Source organism: Solenopsis invicta, chromosome 16 (genome assembly GCF_016802725.1).
Source record: "Solenopsis invicta isolate M01_SB chromosome 16, UNIL_Sinv_3.0, whole genome shotgun sequence".
Classification (NCBI taxonomy): Eukaryota; Metazoa; Arthropoda; class Insecta; order Hymenoptera; family Formicidae; genus Solenopsis; species Solenopsis invicta.
Window position 1 is genome coordinate 16,575,162 of NC_052679.1, and position 17,618 is coordinate 16,592,779.

At 40.3% G+C, this 17,618-nt stretch overlaps 1 protein-coding gene across 1 annotated transcript in view; it reads left to right on the forward strand.

Moving 5' to 3' along the window:
- Positions 1-443: 443 nt before the first annotated feature.
- LOC105203085 (tachykinin-like peptides receptor 99D) overlaps positions 444-17,618 on the forward strand; it is an 85,396-nt gene continuing 68,221 nt past the window's right edge. The window contains exon 1 of the mRNA XM_026133709.2: positions 444-625. The gene's annotated coding sequence lies outside the window, so the exon portion shown is untranslated. The remainder of the gene's footprint in view (positions 626-17,618) is intronic.

The window sequence follows — 17,618 nt, forward strand, 5'->3', positions numbered from 1 at the left end:
GGAAATGCCTTCTCCAAAAAATGTGTGACACAACTGTCGATAAACCCAAAATCCCAAATATGATATGGATTTGTGTCACGCGTTACGCAACGTTTCGATTGAGAGAGCGAAAAGCGAGAAATCTTTGTTCTACAAATTCCGTCCGTGGGCGTACACACAATTTTTACACACTCACTCTCTCCAAGGAAACGTTATGGTCTCGAGACACGAGATCGTCTCCGGAGACAGTCCTTTCGTCTCTCGGGAAGGATGCGTGTCCTGCGTGCGAGATCGCGTATTCTCGGTTTCGCTTTCGGCTCCGATCAAGACGGAGCTTTCGACGATGGAAAACCGCACCGGTGGCGCGGAAATCATCGGCGGTGGACCCCCCGAGTTTGGGCGACGAGCCGCGATAGGTCGGCGTCTGGAGTACGCGCTCTGGGCTGCCGGCGTCGCGAGGCGAGTGCCGCGAGACGGCCGGCCAGTATCGTGGAGGCGCGCGTCCCGTTGCGATCGTCCAACCCTTATAATCCCCGTCGCGCAACGCACTCCTGCACGCATACGTCGTAACGCGTAAACGCGTGCGAGGGATACCTTCGAGGCTCGACGTTCTCCAAAACTCACCCCCGTCCCGGTTTCATTCCCGGTGAGTTTTCAATTGTTTTCGAGTGCACGCACTTGCGGCGAAACGCGCTTTCAATTTTGAAAAAAAAAGAGAAAAAAAGAAAAAGAGAGAGAGAGAGAGGGGGAAAGGGAGGTGGAAAGAGCAGAGAAGGGGAAAGAGACAAAGTGCAAAGTGGAGAACGGTAGCCAAGATCAGCCGCAGAGCCCGCCGGAAAACTTGGCCCCCTACCGTCTTAAGTTAGCGTCCATTAGCGACGACGACGGGAGTACTTAGTTTTGGCAGCCTGGGGTGCCTTTACCGTCTCGCGGAGAGTACCCTTCGAGTGCCCTCTCGTTCGCGTACCATCGACACGAGAGCTGCATTTAATGGTGCAGCACGAGCGGCGCGGAAGCTTGTAATAGTGATAACTTTCACGTTGGTACATCCCCGACGGTGTCCACCCCAACGGAGAAAATATAAAGAAAGCTTTCCGCAATAAATGTCTCTCTGATATATCCTTGCGCGCAAACTTTTTACTACGCGACTTTCAGCAGGGCGCACATTTTCGCGAGTCGCGCGAGAAGTAATACGGTCGTTTAGAGTAACAAAAATAAATATCGTTTGTCTTTATCATTCTTTCGGCGAGCGCTTCGAAGGCCAGTAATTACCGTCGCGACGATTTATTCATTTATTCGTCGGAAATCTGTGAAGGATTTCGTCGCCTCGTGTCAAGTCGAGACATTCAAGCTGGCAAAAACGACTGCGCGCGAGCCAGATAATTCTTTTAATCCGGATATTACAAGGAAACGAAAGTTTTATAATAGCTAGTTTTATTTCCATGGAGAGTGCTGAGGGCGAAGAGAGGAAAAACTGAATGCGCAAAATTAAATTAAAATTGAATGCGAAACGGTCCGTTTCTCAATTTCCGAAAACTCTGTTTCAACTAATTATTTGCAAACGCCTCGTGTCTCATATAATTTCATAATTTCAGCAAACTGTTTGCGCAATTACCAAACAGTTTACCGCAGGTAAAAGCCGAGAGATTGTTAATGCCGCATTAGCATATTGAAAACTTTTTAATGGGTTATCACGCGTGGCTATCAACACACCGGAAACTTTGTAAATTTTCATTTCAACTGACGGCGAACCATTGAGAAAACCGCACCGTTGAAATTTTAATGTCACGACAGTAATTTCGACAATAACGCGCGAGCTTGACAGCTTTTATTTTTACATACTTCATAATTTATCAAAGTGAAACTTTTGTGAAAATGCTGTAATACTCGCGCGTTTACATTATCTACGAGCGCATTCATACAACATCCTGTCGCTCTATCGCATAATGCGACCTTTGATTAGCGCGAATAAATACGATAAGCTCTGGTGGCCGCGCGCGTGCACGCGAAACCGGGCTGCTGAAAATCACGCAATTGCGCGCGAGAAAATCGCGATGCGAACACTATTTTAATGAAAATTGACGGAGCGTGACGGGGCGCGAATTTTGAGAGCACAATACAGTCGCGAGCCGGTAATTATGCAATTTACGATCGGCACTCGAGCGCATGCCTTACATGTATTTAATAACGTATTCGGTTTGGGGCGGGTGACATTTAATAGTCGTCCAACTATACGTCATGCCTCTATAAATCGTCAACTCCCAATTGTCCGGATTATTAATTGAAAAACGTATCAACGTCACGCGATATGTACGACGTTTCAAATTAAAAACTTCCCTTTATTTTCGTAACATCGTCGTAATGACAGCTATTGATTTCTGACGAAAATATTTAGAGGGAGGGAGGAAAAAATAGAAAGACTTCATAACGCGCGACAGATTTTATCGATCGCGGATAGACTTTATTCCCAATAACATGATATTCAATGGTGTCAATAGCACGTTAAATAAATAGGAGTGCGCCGCGGCATTCAACATCTCGTAACGAGCTTTCAAAATCGCGCAATGGGCTCTGAAAGAGTATGAATGGTGGACGGGTGTTATCGTTGCACGACGGCTCTTGCTTCCTGAAATTAGTATCCTGCAGACTGGTATATCGCGCGGTTTAATTCGATTGCATCTCCTCGGCGCGGCGGCGTTGCATTGATATTCAGCCACAAGAATTTCATCTCAACGGATGCGTTAATTCTAGGAGCGAAGTATATATCAGTATGCGCTAGTTTTACTATTATGAATAAATGCGGCTCGGAGTCGAATCGTCATGTCGCGATATCGCAATTAATTGCGGAGCGTGTAATTATTTATTATTAAGGTAATGAATATTAACAACGATTTGCGCTACGCAAAACGAAAATCAATGAAATCTACTGCAACGCATTTCGCATATCAGATTACACTTTATGTTTTCCAAAGTGCCGACCCCGTTTTAGTAACACTGTTATCTATGACACGCGTTTCTTAAGTTTCGCTCGGTGCTCCGCCTCTCTAAATGGAATGTAATGCACACAACGGTCTTTTATATCGGAAAATCTCGTTGCTACAATGACGCGACTTTATGTCAACGAGGCGTTTCGTCGCCGCGTCGAAGAAAGCGTAACCCAATCATGTTTGAAGAGTACAAAATCTTGTTGCTAGGAGACAAGGAAATGCAAAAAAAAAAAGAAGAGGCGACTGCTTCAGGGAAAAGAGAGGAATTATATTTTCTGTAAAACGCGACATTCATGTTAAATAGGGCTTTGTTTTCTCCGCGGATTTTCTGAATTTTTCACGAACAGCATCCAATCTCCGGATCTTCCGATGTTAGTACAACTGATTTTTCGCGAGGAATCATGGCGTATCCGCTGAAAAGATAGCCATTCCCATAAATTCTAGAAGACTTTTATAAATATGTTTTCGAGCTCCGCTCGCTATTAATAGTGGATAGCCACGTGTTTCGTGCACAGCTCTTATATCGCTCTTACAACACTACAAATAAACAATAGGAACAGATACTCTCGGATACTTTCGGATACTCGAGATACTTCTTCAATTAAGCTTGTTAGTCTCGTCAAAAGATCTTAATGAAGCATTGAAATTGGTTCACCGTTATATTATTAAATGCTCCCTAAATTGGAATCGGTATATTACTGAAAACAGTGTACAACCAAATTTCAGTGTTATCCTTATAATTATCATCTTATCTGGCTATAATCTTATAACCATACATCAATCAGGGATATATGTACTGGCTTTCAGTGATAATACACTAATTCCGATCAGTGAGAGTATCTCCCTTTTAATTGGAATGGCAGTGAATAGTTACTGATGATCACAATTATGAGTTTAGCATTGCAAATCAGCTTTCACTGATTCAAATTTATAAAGTGGATATATGGAGAATATATCGATTGGTTAAATTAGTCTCTTTGGGATCATTAATATGTAAATGGACAAAGAGCGTAAATACCTAGGAGATACGCTCCTCTTTTTTATTAATAGGAGATTAATCTGCCATTTTTTGACTTTAATACAGATTTTATCCCTGTTTGGCATACAATGTTTAAACAATCGCCAATGAAATGTTAAATTATTCTCTTAGCAAAATCTCTTTCAATTGGTTGTATAATGTTGAAGGAAGAAATTTGTTTCTCGCACCATTTTCCAAAATTGCTCTGTTTCAACGGATTTCCTGGCTGTAATGTAAGTGCCTAATTTGAATATCGTTGAATCATTGTGGGTAGTTTTGGGCAGAGTAACAAACAAATTTTCTTCTCCAATATCTCAAGGATCTTTCAATTTCTCAAAAAGGTATTCTGCTAGAAGAATAATATACAAAATTGCAACTGGCGACTATTAAAACATCGTATATAATCTTACTTCACATGAGAATAAAATTTGTATCAAAGACAACTCTGACGAGCCAGCCTCTTATTGATATACTAAGTGATATATTTCCCGGATGTTCGCATCATCTTATCTATCCTATACGCGTGGGAAGATATTGAATTACTAAATATTACGGATATTACGAAATTAGCGTATTCCTGCATATCGCATTACCACGCGCGTTGCTCTACTACTGTATCCTGCTATTGGAAATTACGTAATACATGGGTGCCACGCGTGCATAAATTTTTGCCCAGCAGTTTACCGGGTCGATGATTGCCTCGGACAACGTGTCCTTTACATCGACAACGCCCATAGTAGTGCGATCATTATCGGTTCTCGCTAGGGTGTTGTTTAACGTCGCCAGATCGTCCGATGCATGCACCGGCACGGGCGCGCGAAAAGAGGGAGGGTAAAGACGAGAACGTGATGCGATTAAGCGCGCGGGTCAGGCGCGCGTAGGGAAAACGATCGCCTTTAATATCCGTCAGTGGCAGTGTTTCGTTCGCGGATTATAATTCTTGCGGAACATCAGCTTTCAGGCACGTGCATGGCCCGCAAACATTTAACGGTCAACCCACTGGAAACTCGAACGACTGCGTGTATCTGCCGACGGGCCAAGCGCTCCGAAAGAGACCGTTGAAATTTCGCGTTCGACAATCAACCGTGGCGGAGGGCAATGATTGGCATAAACCCCTGCCGTTTGTCGACATTGACGAACGGCAGCCGATGCAATGCGACATCTCGTTGAACCGAGAAAAAAAAGGGACGTTTTAGACAAAATCAATGCGATGTTCTACATCTCGTTCGATTGTGGAATCGCTGCGCTACGCGATCAAACGCGTCTACGCACGTCGATCACGACTCCTAAATTATGCGGTGTAGAGCGATTCAAAGGGATTCCAGGTTGGATGACTGGTTCCAGTGATTGACATGGTTAAACTCCGAAATCCGATCAAGCTATTTTTATTAAATTATCGAAGAAACATTGACTGTTGTATGGACAAATAACATTGTGAATTTTGTTAATTCAGGATTTTAAAAATGGAAAGAGTGGAACAATGGAAAATTAGAATTAAAATTAATAAATCTTGGTCACGACACAAATATGGAAAGAAATGTTTCAATCTGGCCTCGTTCTAGCAATAAATAATGGCCGCGATGTAATTTAAAAATTCATTTAGAACTTGGAACTAAATTGCTTGAAAGTTGCCGCGTCGTAATATTATTTCATGAAACTTCAAATTTCGCAGATGGTTGCAACGAGTATGTCAGGATGAAAAGGCGGGGATGAATAGGAGGAGGGGACTTTTTAAACAGATGGCATTCTGCAAACCAATTAAATAAGTTTCACTGAAAAAAGAGTTTGGTAACAATAATCGAGTCTAGATGAATTATTAAGCTTTGATGAAATAATTTCAATTATATATTTAATTAATATAATCAAATATTTCGTAATATTTAGTGACCGCTTGATAACCATTTAATAATTAATTGTTATTAATACGTTCGATTAATATTAACAAAATTCCTAAATATTTGATTAAAAAATACGAATAGTTCGAATCCAAATCAAATCAGAGTGGATTTGATTCAATTCGTTTTCAAATTTGAAAGAATTCGACTAGTTCGAGAATTTCGAATCAATCGCTTATTTTGATTGTTCCATATTTCCCGTGCGGCCAACCTTGTCAGCGCGTATCAATTCTTGTGCTTGATTGCTTATCGACAGCTCTAAAATTTTTCTAAAACTCTGCTTCTAAATCTTTTAAACTATTCAAAAATTCGTGTACACGATAGAAAATCTTTTTTGTAAATTTGTTTTAATTTCTAGATTTGTTAGATGACAATTTTATAGAATTTAGAATACAAAATTAAAAATTGCTCCACATATTTTTCTAATCAAATTACTATTACACTTCAATAATAACATTACAACTTGTACGATATGCTAATTCATCAGTATAGTATCCTCATTCTTATTGTATAGTATTATAAATTTTTACTTAACACATCTTTTTGTAGTTATTTCCAAAATTTTTGCAATTAAATTTTTGTTTATTAAAAAGGATCTGCAACGTCATTTAAAATATTTCATTACCCTTCAATTACCATGTATGCATAGGCAAATTTGAGTCGAATTCAATTCGTATGCGCTTCAAAGTGATTCGATTCGATTCGAGCGTGAAAATTTCAGATTTGATTGGATTCAATTTCGAGCATGTTATCAAAGATCCGAGTTGATTCGATTTGATTTCACAAATGCTCGTTTCGCATACCTCTAATTTAATTAAGCAGACATTCAATTAAGATTATTTCATCAAAGTTTGATTATTAGTACCAAACTCTTTTTTTTCAATGCACTTTTGTTTTGTGATTTACAAATAAAAAACGGTGTAAGTTTTAAAAATTAACACGATGCAGCTGGCTTTTAAGTGAAAGAAATTGCACATTTGCGAGTGCATGACCTTTCGCTGACATTTTATTTCGTGCTAAACTTGCTGCGCTCTTAAATCTCGCGAAATCTCCTTTTCTCTTCGAACGGACGGCCAGATCGTTTTATATGAGAGCAGTTAAAGATAAAAGGGATGTAAACACTGCAATTGGGCTCACCGTGAAATAAAACGAAAAACAGGTTGTGTTGAGACAAGGAAGATATTCTTGAGAGGCACATATGTGAAGGCTTACTACCTCCCTCTAACGTCGTAGGTAGTAACGAAGCTAAATGCGCAGTATCAGCAGGCACTTGGGACACGTTTGGAAAAAACACCGAAAGCAAATGCAGAAGCGTCGCTAGAGTTGCTCCGCGCAAGAAAATTCGCGAGAATGAAATAGCAAAGTAATTATTTATGGAACGTTACGCAGAAAGTTGAGGATTCCTGAGATAACGTAAATTTCCAAGGGCAATTAGTAGGTATACAGCTCCCTTGGAGCCCGTTGGCTACGAAAATTAGAACAATTGTTTCGGAGATGTAACGAGCGCTAATAAATATCGGCAACTACAATAAAATCCCTATATACACCTTATCGATGCGCGAGCAGAAACTGCTGGCGTCTATATTTCTAAAGAAGCTTTCTCTCTCGCCGTTCCGCCATACGTCAGACCCTATCGCGGAACAATTTAATAAGTACGATGAATGGAACGTGAGGAAATTCAATACTCGATATCAAACACCGAAGCCAGGTTACTTGAGATGCAGCCGCGTCAATTAAATCGGCCGCTGCGATCCGCCTGGTTCGCATACATCGAAATATATCAGGCTGCACCGTGAGAAGAACACATACATTAAAACGTGATCGTGCAATAGCAAATTGACCGCAACGTCATATACAGCGGGGAGACAGTTGATAAAATCTCGACTATGATAAACCTACGGGTTTTGCATTAACCGGATAAATTATAGTTCCATACATTATCGGTTACCTGATCTGCACCGTGCGCCGCGGATTGGATTCACTTGGGCTCAGATGTTTCTATATGAATTCAGCGTTACGCTTCTACGCTTCCAGCCTTTGGCCAGTTGCGCAATAGGTGTCGGATATTTTATCCGACACGTACGTTTTCATACATTTTTTACAGGAAATTTTAAGAAATGATAATAATAATTTTTATTACGTTTAGTTCCCATGAGAAAAAGTACTGATAAAGTGTTTCAGTAAACACTGATTACTATATCAGTAACTGATTAATTATCGTCAATTATTGATACAAGTAGTAATCAGTTAATTAAAGCACTTATCAGAGCACTTTCTTCAAGAGTTATGTAATTTTTTTGCATAAATATATGATTAATCGTGCGGCGTCCGTTGCCGCAATTAATTCTCTTGGCAATACGGCAAAGCCTCGTCGACTCGGACGTCACTGACGTCAATGTAACGGAAAATGTAAATTTGGCATGATTTGTGGCGCGGGTTACATACATAGGAACGAAATTCAATTTTCGAACTGCATAAATAATCGAGGAACGTCGAACACAGCGAGAAACAGAGTGAAGTTGAGGAAGGAGGTGGAGAGGTGAAAGGTGGAAGAGGGATCGCTCGCACACAAGGCAGCATAAAAAGAAGCAACCCTATCGTCGAGTAGTCGGAGGGTAATAAAAAAGTGCGCCGCGCGAAGAGCGGAAGAAATAGCGAGAGCGGCGAGGAATTCTCTCCCATCGTCGCTTTTGTATCGAAGAAGAATTCTCTTTGTCGCGGCCTTTGACTCTTATTGATATGGTGAGAAACCCCGGCGCGCGCGGGTGAATTACAAGCTGCTGCGCTCTGGTCGATCACATAAAAGGCTCGACTCTCTGTCGCGTGTCTTCGAGCGCCGACACGTGCGACACCCTCACAGCGACGATGAATAAAGAGAAATGGCGTATTAATTTCCTTAGCGTTTTCGCGCTAACGTTGACTTAGTGTCTCGCACGACATGATTAATTGCTGATCACGGTCGTAAAGGGTTGATTGATAAAATGGCTATAGAGCATCCGCTTTAATTTAACGATCCTTTGATGAACTCAGAGTTCACCTTTCGCCTCATGAAAATTTTTGACCGTACTGACGTATTTACTCGATAAGATGGATGACCTAAAAATCTTCAGCTAATTGGTCGTCCGTTGGTCGGCGACAAGGGCAAACAGCCGTTTACAATTGTTTATTTCCTATAATTATATTGTGATCCGCAGAATGATTGATTAAGGCTTTACGGTGCAATAGCAGACAGGATATTCGATGGATTTCGAAACGTGAAATAACATGTGTGCACGTTCAAATGACGTTTACATTAATTGCGGAATTCCCGGAGGAGACAAGAGAATTTTTCAAAAGATCTAATTTCTCATAACAAATTTTATAATTTCTCATACCAAATTCTTCATCATAAATGTCCGCACTGCGCTTTAAAGGCGACCGCTTTGTGAATTTAACATGAGAAATAATTAAAAGAGAGCTCTTGTATTGCCATGCGAGAAAAATTATTACGGTCCTTCACGAGAACCGTGGAATTTTATGCGCCTAATTTCGCGCTTTTTTTTCTCCCCGCGCGTAAAGAAAACACGCCAGTTACTGTTCCATCCAGATTCTCTCTCTCTCAAAATTTATATCGAGTGGTACCCCAGCGTATCGCCGCGCAAAATATTAAATAGCACACTTTTCCCCAGTGGAAGACATGAATTTAATTCAGCAATGTACTTGAAGCTGAAGCCTGGCGGAGTCCTCGAGTTTAGCGCAGATGACACGTAGCCGCGGGGGAATGGACGAGGTTACGGTCCTTCCCTGATTTCTGGTTAGCAGCGACAGCAGATCGGCGATTAAATGAGAACGACATCGTCAACTTTAATGCTGCCATTTCGCATTCGACAGCAGCTCACGTCGTCCGTACGCGCGGATCAGTATGCCCTTCTATAAATCCTAAAGACAGTCCTGCATCTTGCGTCATGAAATATGCAGTAAATAGCATTAAATAAAGAAAGCATCAAATATGATAACCCCTGTCTTTTTAGTAACACAATCGAAAGAAGCAAATCATCATAAGCATGACGCATACACGAGTAACTTAGCCAAAGGGTTGTTAAAGATGGGTATGTGCACGTGTGCGTGTGTATGCATGTGTGTGCGAGTGGGTGGATGAAAGTACGGAAGTTTGACGAAGGTCGGGCGATGGATGGTAATAAATCTTATTATCTAAGCGAATCCGGGCTAATATATCGTGCAGTTCGTGTGCTACGAATTTTGCTCGAGGCGCAAGGCATATATTTACGTTAAGGACAGGTACATATTTATGAGTTAGATACCCGAGCCAACATATCGCGGATGATGCAGGATTGGCTTTAAATTAGGGTAACCATCGGCATTTAATGCCAAAGTCAGTTAGTCATAGATGAAGTAACATGTTATTTGGCTTGTTGTTATTTGCCACGTACTCGTTAATTGGATGATTTATCGATGTATACGTAATCTCGACGGTATACATACGTCGGTACCGCGTAACGGTATCTTTCCTAAAAATTTGAAACTGGATAGTATAAATATGGTGAGCTTTGGTTTCACTGATATTTTATAGATTATTATGGTAACATATTCGACGTTAATTAATAAAATACATCCGACGGTTGTGCGATATTTAGAAAATTACGAGAATCGAATTGAATTGAAAGTTTATAAGAAATTTAAAAAGATTAATTCGAAATTAACGAGGTCTATATTTTTTGAATAAATATTATGCTTATACATTTAAGAGATTCATGATTCGAAATTGATATTATTCATTCATAATAAATAAAAATTGTTTAATCAAGATAAAATAAAAAAAAACAGATTAAATAAAACTATGAGAGATAGAATTCTCTGTTTTAATAATACAGATGACTCACTTACATTTTTATGCGGATTTAAATAATGTTTTTATATAATTCTTTTAATCGTTTTGCATTTAATATTGGAAAAAATATTAAAATAAGATTATTAAAAAGTAAATATTTTGTGAGATGTTTTACATTCAAGATATTTTATTCTAACAGAAATTATGAAATGTATCTCGTGAAAAAGCTTCACTTTCCCGCTAATTTCGTAGTTTTTTGATTCGTATTAAATTTTCATTTTCTTTGATGAACATTATTTGCTCTTTAGACCCCAAACCTTTTTCTTCAATTCTGCATACTTATTTAAATCAATACACAACTTGAAGCGGTTCAGCTTAAAATAGATTTGTGTATTCGATAAAACGGTTCGATTTTTAAAAAACTTTGATAAACGTGACACTATTATGCCAAGCTCTCGACTGTGTCCGTGAAAGTAGCAGTTTGGCAATAATAATTTTATTCATGAAAATAACGCAACTGACTTGTCACCGACTTACCGGTATAAAACACGGATTTACGATACTTCCGAGACTATATCCGGAACGTTTACTGGGTCCGCGTATACGCTTTAAAATGAAAAGTCAAATAGCACGCATCAGCGAAACCAGTCTTCGCCATTACACTAAGCACATCTTCCCCTAAAGAAGAGGGACAACGTTTTCCCCTGCGTGTGCATTTCTCTCACAGTCGACATAAGATTAAACTGTCTCTCGCGATAATCGAATTCAAAGCGAACATTCACTTTGAAAGCAGCAATGTGAACGTGTAAATGTAATTAACAGAGTTGAGGAGTAACGTGTTAATTGTCGCTACTGTTACAATTACTTTTTTTTCAATAATAAAGAGGTATCATGGCGTTACATTTCCTTAATTGTAACATTAATGCAATTACATTTTGTTGGTAACAATAATAATTGGATAATTACTTTTATCGTTATTTCGTACGATTTCTAGCATCACGTAAATTGCGATCAGTATTGCTAGAAATCTGACAACGGCATTCTCTTAATTAAATACTTATTTTATGTTATATAAATTGAAGATCTATAATGGTAAACGCTTCAACTTTTAATTAGATCATTTTCGCGATAATAAAAACATTGGTAATACAAACAATATAAATTACCATACTGAATAAATAAAATACAAAATTTGAAACACGTCTCACGCACACAAGTCGCACAGCTAAAGATGACCTTGCCATTAACTGTCACATATAAAATTGGAATTATATTTGGCAACTTATGGCAAAAAAAAATTTTTAGTTTGAGCTGTATGCATGCAAAAAGTTTCAAAGTTTAAATCTTTTTAAAAGAGTAACCCCTCGAGATGATCGAACACGTATTTCGCGAGTTTTCATCGTTTCGAATCGCTTCTAAAATATGAAGGATGAGGACAGATTTTATAGACACCTTGTATACGCGATATATATATGCGCGTACATGTTTATTTCTTGCGCACAAATTCACCAGTGTCGGAGACTCGAACGGTTTCGTGGCTCGCGTGTAAAACCATCGAAAACTTTAATGTCATAAGTGAATTTCAGTAACTTGGCGGCGGGTTTCGAACGCGAGCGGGCCGCGCCCTTAACCCTCTCGCAACTATTTACTTTTGCCACACCAAACTTTCTGATGATAAACCGATAACAACGAGTGAACACTTGGCTGTCAAAACACTTAATCGGCCGGTTAATCCTCCTTTTGTAAATCGAATAAACTAATGGACGTCGGCGGGTGAGGCAAATATTATCGAAGCGAGATTAACCGCGACGTAATGAATTTCTGTGAGCCAAGACTTTAACGCGTAATCGCACTATTAAAAGAAAGAAAAATCGCAGAACCATCCACTTAATTAAAATGAACCACTAACGGGCCGCGCTTGCATATTAATCGCGCTTCTACAATCAAATTGTACGCAAATATCCGCCGCTGTACGCCGCACTCTTCTGCAATGTGATTTAATCAAAAATGTGTTAACACGAACGATTCATGTGACCTAATACACCGCGACGGAATGACAAATAGGTACGGTGATGTGAATGGCCAGAAATGAAATGTTCCGCATCTAAAGTACAAGCGAATAGAGTGTGTCCATTAAAGTCCAATTCATTCTCATTAATGTCACATGACGTTAAACCCCGCAGCTTTATTACGACGTGCAGCTTAATAAGTTCGCACTCCCTATAATCAGTGCATCAACTCCCCCTCCCCCTTCTCCATTTTCCAATCTACTTTTGCATGTAATAAAATATGCTATTATACCGCGTACGAGAAACTAAACATATTTACCGCGTAAAGATATGTAAAACAAATATTATTCCATTTTGTTTTTGCGCCGCCGACCCTCAGTATTTTGCCGCCGCGGGCTACCGACATATATAAATTAATGCGCAGGCATATGCCGCAGTGTTAGCGATTCACGAATATCCGTTATTTATATCGTTACTCGATATGTTCCCGATCATAAATATGCAGAGGCGAGTTATAATTCTCTTTATGTATTTCTGAAACGTGCGCGGTTGGTGGGGATCAACGCAGTTAACGAATGCTACGATTACGGGGGAGTCGGAGATGTCATTGCTACGCGTCATTTTAATGGCACGGCGAGCTGGATAAGAAATAATGAACGTCGTAATGCCGCGGTTGCCGCTATCATGGTTTATTGAATGGCCTTCCTTCCGAGATATATTGCTGACAAGTGGAAAAAAATTCATATTCCGACGGGAGATCCTTCGCCGACGGGAAGAAAGCGTTTTCGTGTTTGCCGGAACTTTTATTAGGTTGATCTTTCGAACGCGCCGCCTTCGAAGTTTATAAAAGGAATTTTAACCCGCCCCTGTACACGATCGCGACGTTATTTGTATGCAAACCTTATATGCGAGCGGTACAAATTGGTCGTACATTGAATTCGTGCCAGATTTTTCGTCGTATGGTTTTGCACGGTAAAGTAGCCCGTTTTGCCCGGAAGGACGAACGAAGATTACCAAGTTCGAAGTTGACATTTTCCGATATGTCTCCCGCGCAACGGAGGATTTATTATTCCTCCCGCAAGGAATACTTGTCTCTCACGTGTATTCATCCATTTCTCCCCCAAGCGAGCAAATAAAATCAAACTTGAATCGATAACTCATGCTCAAGTGACTCGCACGTCGCACGTCGTACGCGAACAAGTTTGGCAAGATAGAATCTACTGACCGAAACGGAGATTCGTCTCTCCCTTAAGAACAGAAGGGTAACTTTGCGCGCGCGACACACATTCACGACTGTCGCTCTTATGATAGAAATTCGATTAGTGCAACGTGTCTTTACCAAGACGCGCGTATCGTTCCAACTTGTCGTTAAAATGTCGAACGTCAACGGCACCTCGTACGAAATTGCTACGGCAGCTACTACTACAGTATGAAAACTGCATCGCGAACGCATCTGTGACTCAGTTTCCTTTTGTAGTTCCGTCTCTGCAGTCATTGGGAATTCAGCTCTCATAATTTTATGTCTAACGCAATCTACCTCCGCGAGCGACTCGACAACACGAGCTAGTGACACAATTACGCAGTGACGACCTCGCCAATTTATGCCGTTATAATGCAAAACAAACGTCCTTATTTATCAAGGCTAAATTTCTACCTGCGTACATTTTTTTTTTATTTTTTTAGGTAAATTCCAATCTGCCCACGTTCACATCTGCCCGCTATTTCTTTTTTTACGTCTTCTGGCGCGAATAATAAAAACATTCGTTACCTCAATTTCGTGTGTTAATTACTTTCAGGTTTGTGGAAATAATGACAAACGCCGTTACCCGTTTGCGTTTGCTAATGGCGCGCGACGGCGTATCATTAATTTAATTATAACCGTTTTCGCTTACGTTTCCTTTTCGGCTTCGCGCACGAGCATGCGGAATTCCGCCCGAAATAACGTTTTATACGCAATGTGGCCTCATAAATTTAAAGTTGCAGCTCGACAAACTCGCGCGATCGTATTTGACCGTGAAAATATGATGTGTATCGCAAACACTTCCGCCCCCCTCCCTCTCTCCGCTTCCATCGCGCTGTCCAACTTTTTCTTTTCAGAATGACAGGTGATACATTTTTATATGCGAGATAAAAATAACTTCCCCGGATAAAAGCAGTCGGATACGCAATTCGTTTTTCGATCTGCCGATGTCGCGATTGAATACCCCCGGCCCAGGGACGGCGAAGAAATGTTTAAACATACATGTAAATCCAACCGTACATCTCGTTATACCGACGATCAAATTTTCAGCGTTCATTCCCGAGGGAGGCGTCCCGGCATGCGACGTGCAAACGATTCTGCGTGTCTCGGAATAAATCGGGGGAGCTGCGGAGCGAGGGTGGCTAAGGGAGAACTCGTGTCGTTCGTAAATATATTCGGAATTGCGATACTCGCGCAGTTTAACATACGCCATTCAGCAACGGACGGCTTCTAAACGTCGATCGTTCTCGCGCTTGCCAAATAAAAACTGCCTATAATCGCAGATCACACTCGTAACGGCCGTAACTCCCCGGTTGTCACGCGCAAATTCTCGCGCGGTCTGAGATATTGTCACGCGGGATTTGGTCACGGGAATTACCCCCGGACAATCGATCCGACGTGTTAATTGCAGCCTTGAGCGATAATTCGCAAGTGACGGTACGCACACGAAATATTATAGTCGCTGTTATTCCTTATCTTAAGAGAGACTCTTGGTGCGCGTTGTTGAACAGAGCGTTGTACACTTTTCGCGCGGTACATTTTTCTTCTCGCTAGCTTGCAATAACATACAAAATGCATCTCGGAAGAGGCGAGGCTCAGTAGCATAAAAATATATCTTTTGATAAATTGAAATTTTTTTCAAAAAATTAATGAAATACTGAGCGCACAGGGATCGTAGGACTTTTAAAATTAATGGTCTCTGCGAAAATGGTTATTTAGGAGAAATCCTTCTTCTTCTTTTTTTTCTGTTTATTAAGAAATACGTCTCTATCATTACGTCCTCCAATTGCGATACCGCTTTGAGTGTACATTTAATAACTGCTTCCTCGAAAATGGAGAACGCAGTTTCTCTAGAGAATTCTCAAAACTGCCGTATCGTGGAGCGCTGCTCGTGAAAGACGATGCGCTTTTGTCCAAAAATATACCAACCGTTTCTAGCTGTTGCAGAAAGCTGGACAATCGCGATGACATTTTCCCTCGAAAATATCATTTGGCTGAAACAGCTAAATTTCTCTCAATAATTTTCTTTTGTGAATTGCGATTTAAAAATTTTTGATTATGGCGCGTAATTAATTCTGAAATATTTCAAAGATGCGCGTAAAACGAGGACGTAACTAACGATTTTAATTAACAGCGTGCGACACGGCTATCTGGTGACTTGATTAAGATTTATTTCGAGTAGCCGACGAATAGAATAGCTACTAGCGCTAGGGTAAATTAGGCGAATAGGTAGTAATATGATATAATCCACGTTAATATAATCTCCGAATAGCCTTTTCACAATAACTTGGTTTCATATCTTCCTGTAAATTACAGACATGATACGATATATGTATTTTGCAAGGAAGTACGAAACCAGGAAACGTGAAAATATCGCAAATTCATACGTTTGAAAATCGCGCAGTTGACGATTTATCAGATACACATAATCAGTGAAGATAAGTACGTTGTAAATAAAATGTTCTCAAAATTACCCACTGTAATAGGTGTAAAGTCACTAAACGGTTTGTAAATTTCCACGTATTTGTAAATTTGCAATAATCTAGGATAAGATTAAATTTGTAATTTGTAATTAAATGGATTGTAAATATACAATGTGTATGGAAAACTATAGAAATGATAACGTAATAATACGTTTTGCAATTGTATTATTGTACATTCAGACTTTGTCTCTCTATCATACATGTTGTAAATAATAGAATGACTACTGTGCCCGCGTACAATGATGCTAAACGGGACAGAGTTTTCATGCATGCATGGTAAACGCTGATCGCATTACATTTCACAGACCGACATATGGAATATTGTTGTATTACGTAACGTTAAAAATTTGAATAATTACATATAATATTTAAAATATCCTGTCACGTGCATAATTTTCCATATAAAATAAGACACATTTACTCAATGAAAGCAAATCTACATATTTTTTGTGGAATTTCAATTTGTGGATTTTTATTTACACTTACGAGACTAATCGTGTAATTTTTACATCTATCATATGTAAATTTACTGAATTTTTCGCAGTGTAAAGGAAATAACAATCGTATACCCTCCCTCGCCGTCTCCTCCTTCATGCAAAATTTATTCCACATATACGGCGGTTCGTGGGTGGTATACTAATTATCTCATATCCCGTAATTACTTCTCTCTTCGGGCGTAATGCGACAGGTCGCACCGAGACAAACGGCATGCGAGTGAATCCGAAATCAGCGCAATGTACTCGCTGTATAATACACGGCCGATCGTAATGCGATGAAGCCGACGTGACTTGCGCCTTAGTTGATTTTAGCTTATGCAAATCGATCGAGAGAGCCCAGCGAGTCGAATTCCCGAGTCGAATTCGGCCTCGTCGAAACGCATCGCGCCGGTAGTGCCGGTACTCGAGAACAGCGGCCGGTCAGAAGCGATAAAAGTGATGACGTGGGGGGTGTTTCACGGGGTAACGTGAGAAGGGGAGGGAAGTGAAACCGGGTAAGCCGTATTTGCGCCGGGCAACGTTACGTCATTAGATTACCGTCGTCCCGCGTATGCGTGGCAACGCGCAATCGCAATCCAGTACACCAGCAAGACGGATGACGGATCCTGGGCTTTTATTTATCGGCATGCGACCGATGAATCCGAATTCGTTTATCAGAGCCCGCCACGTCCGTGCGCGCACA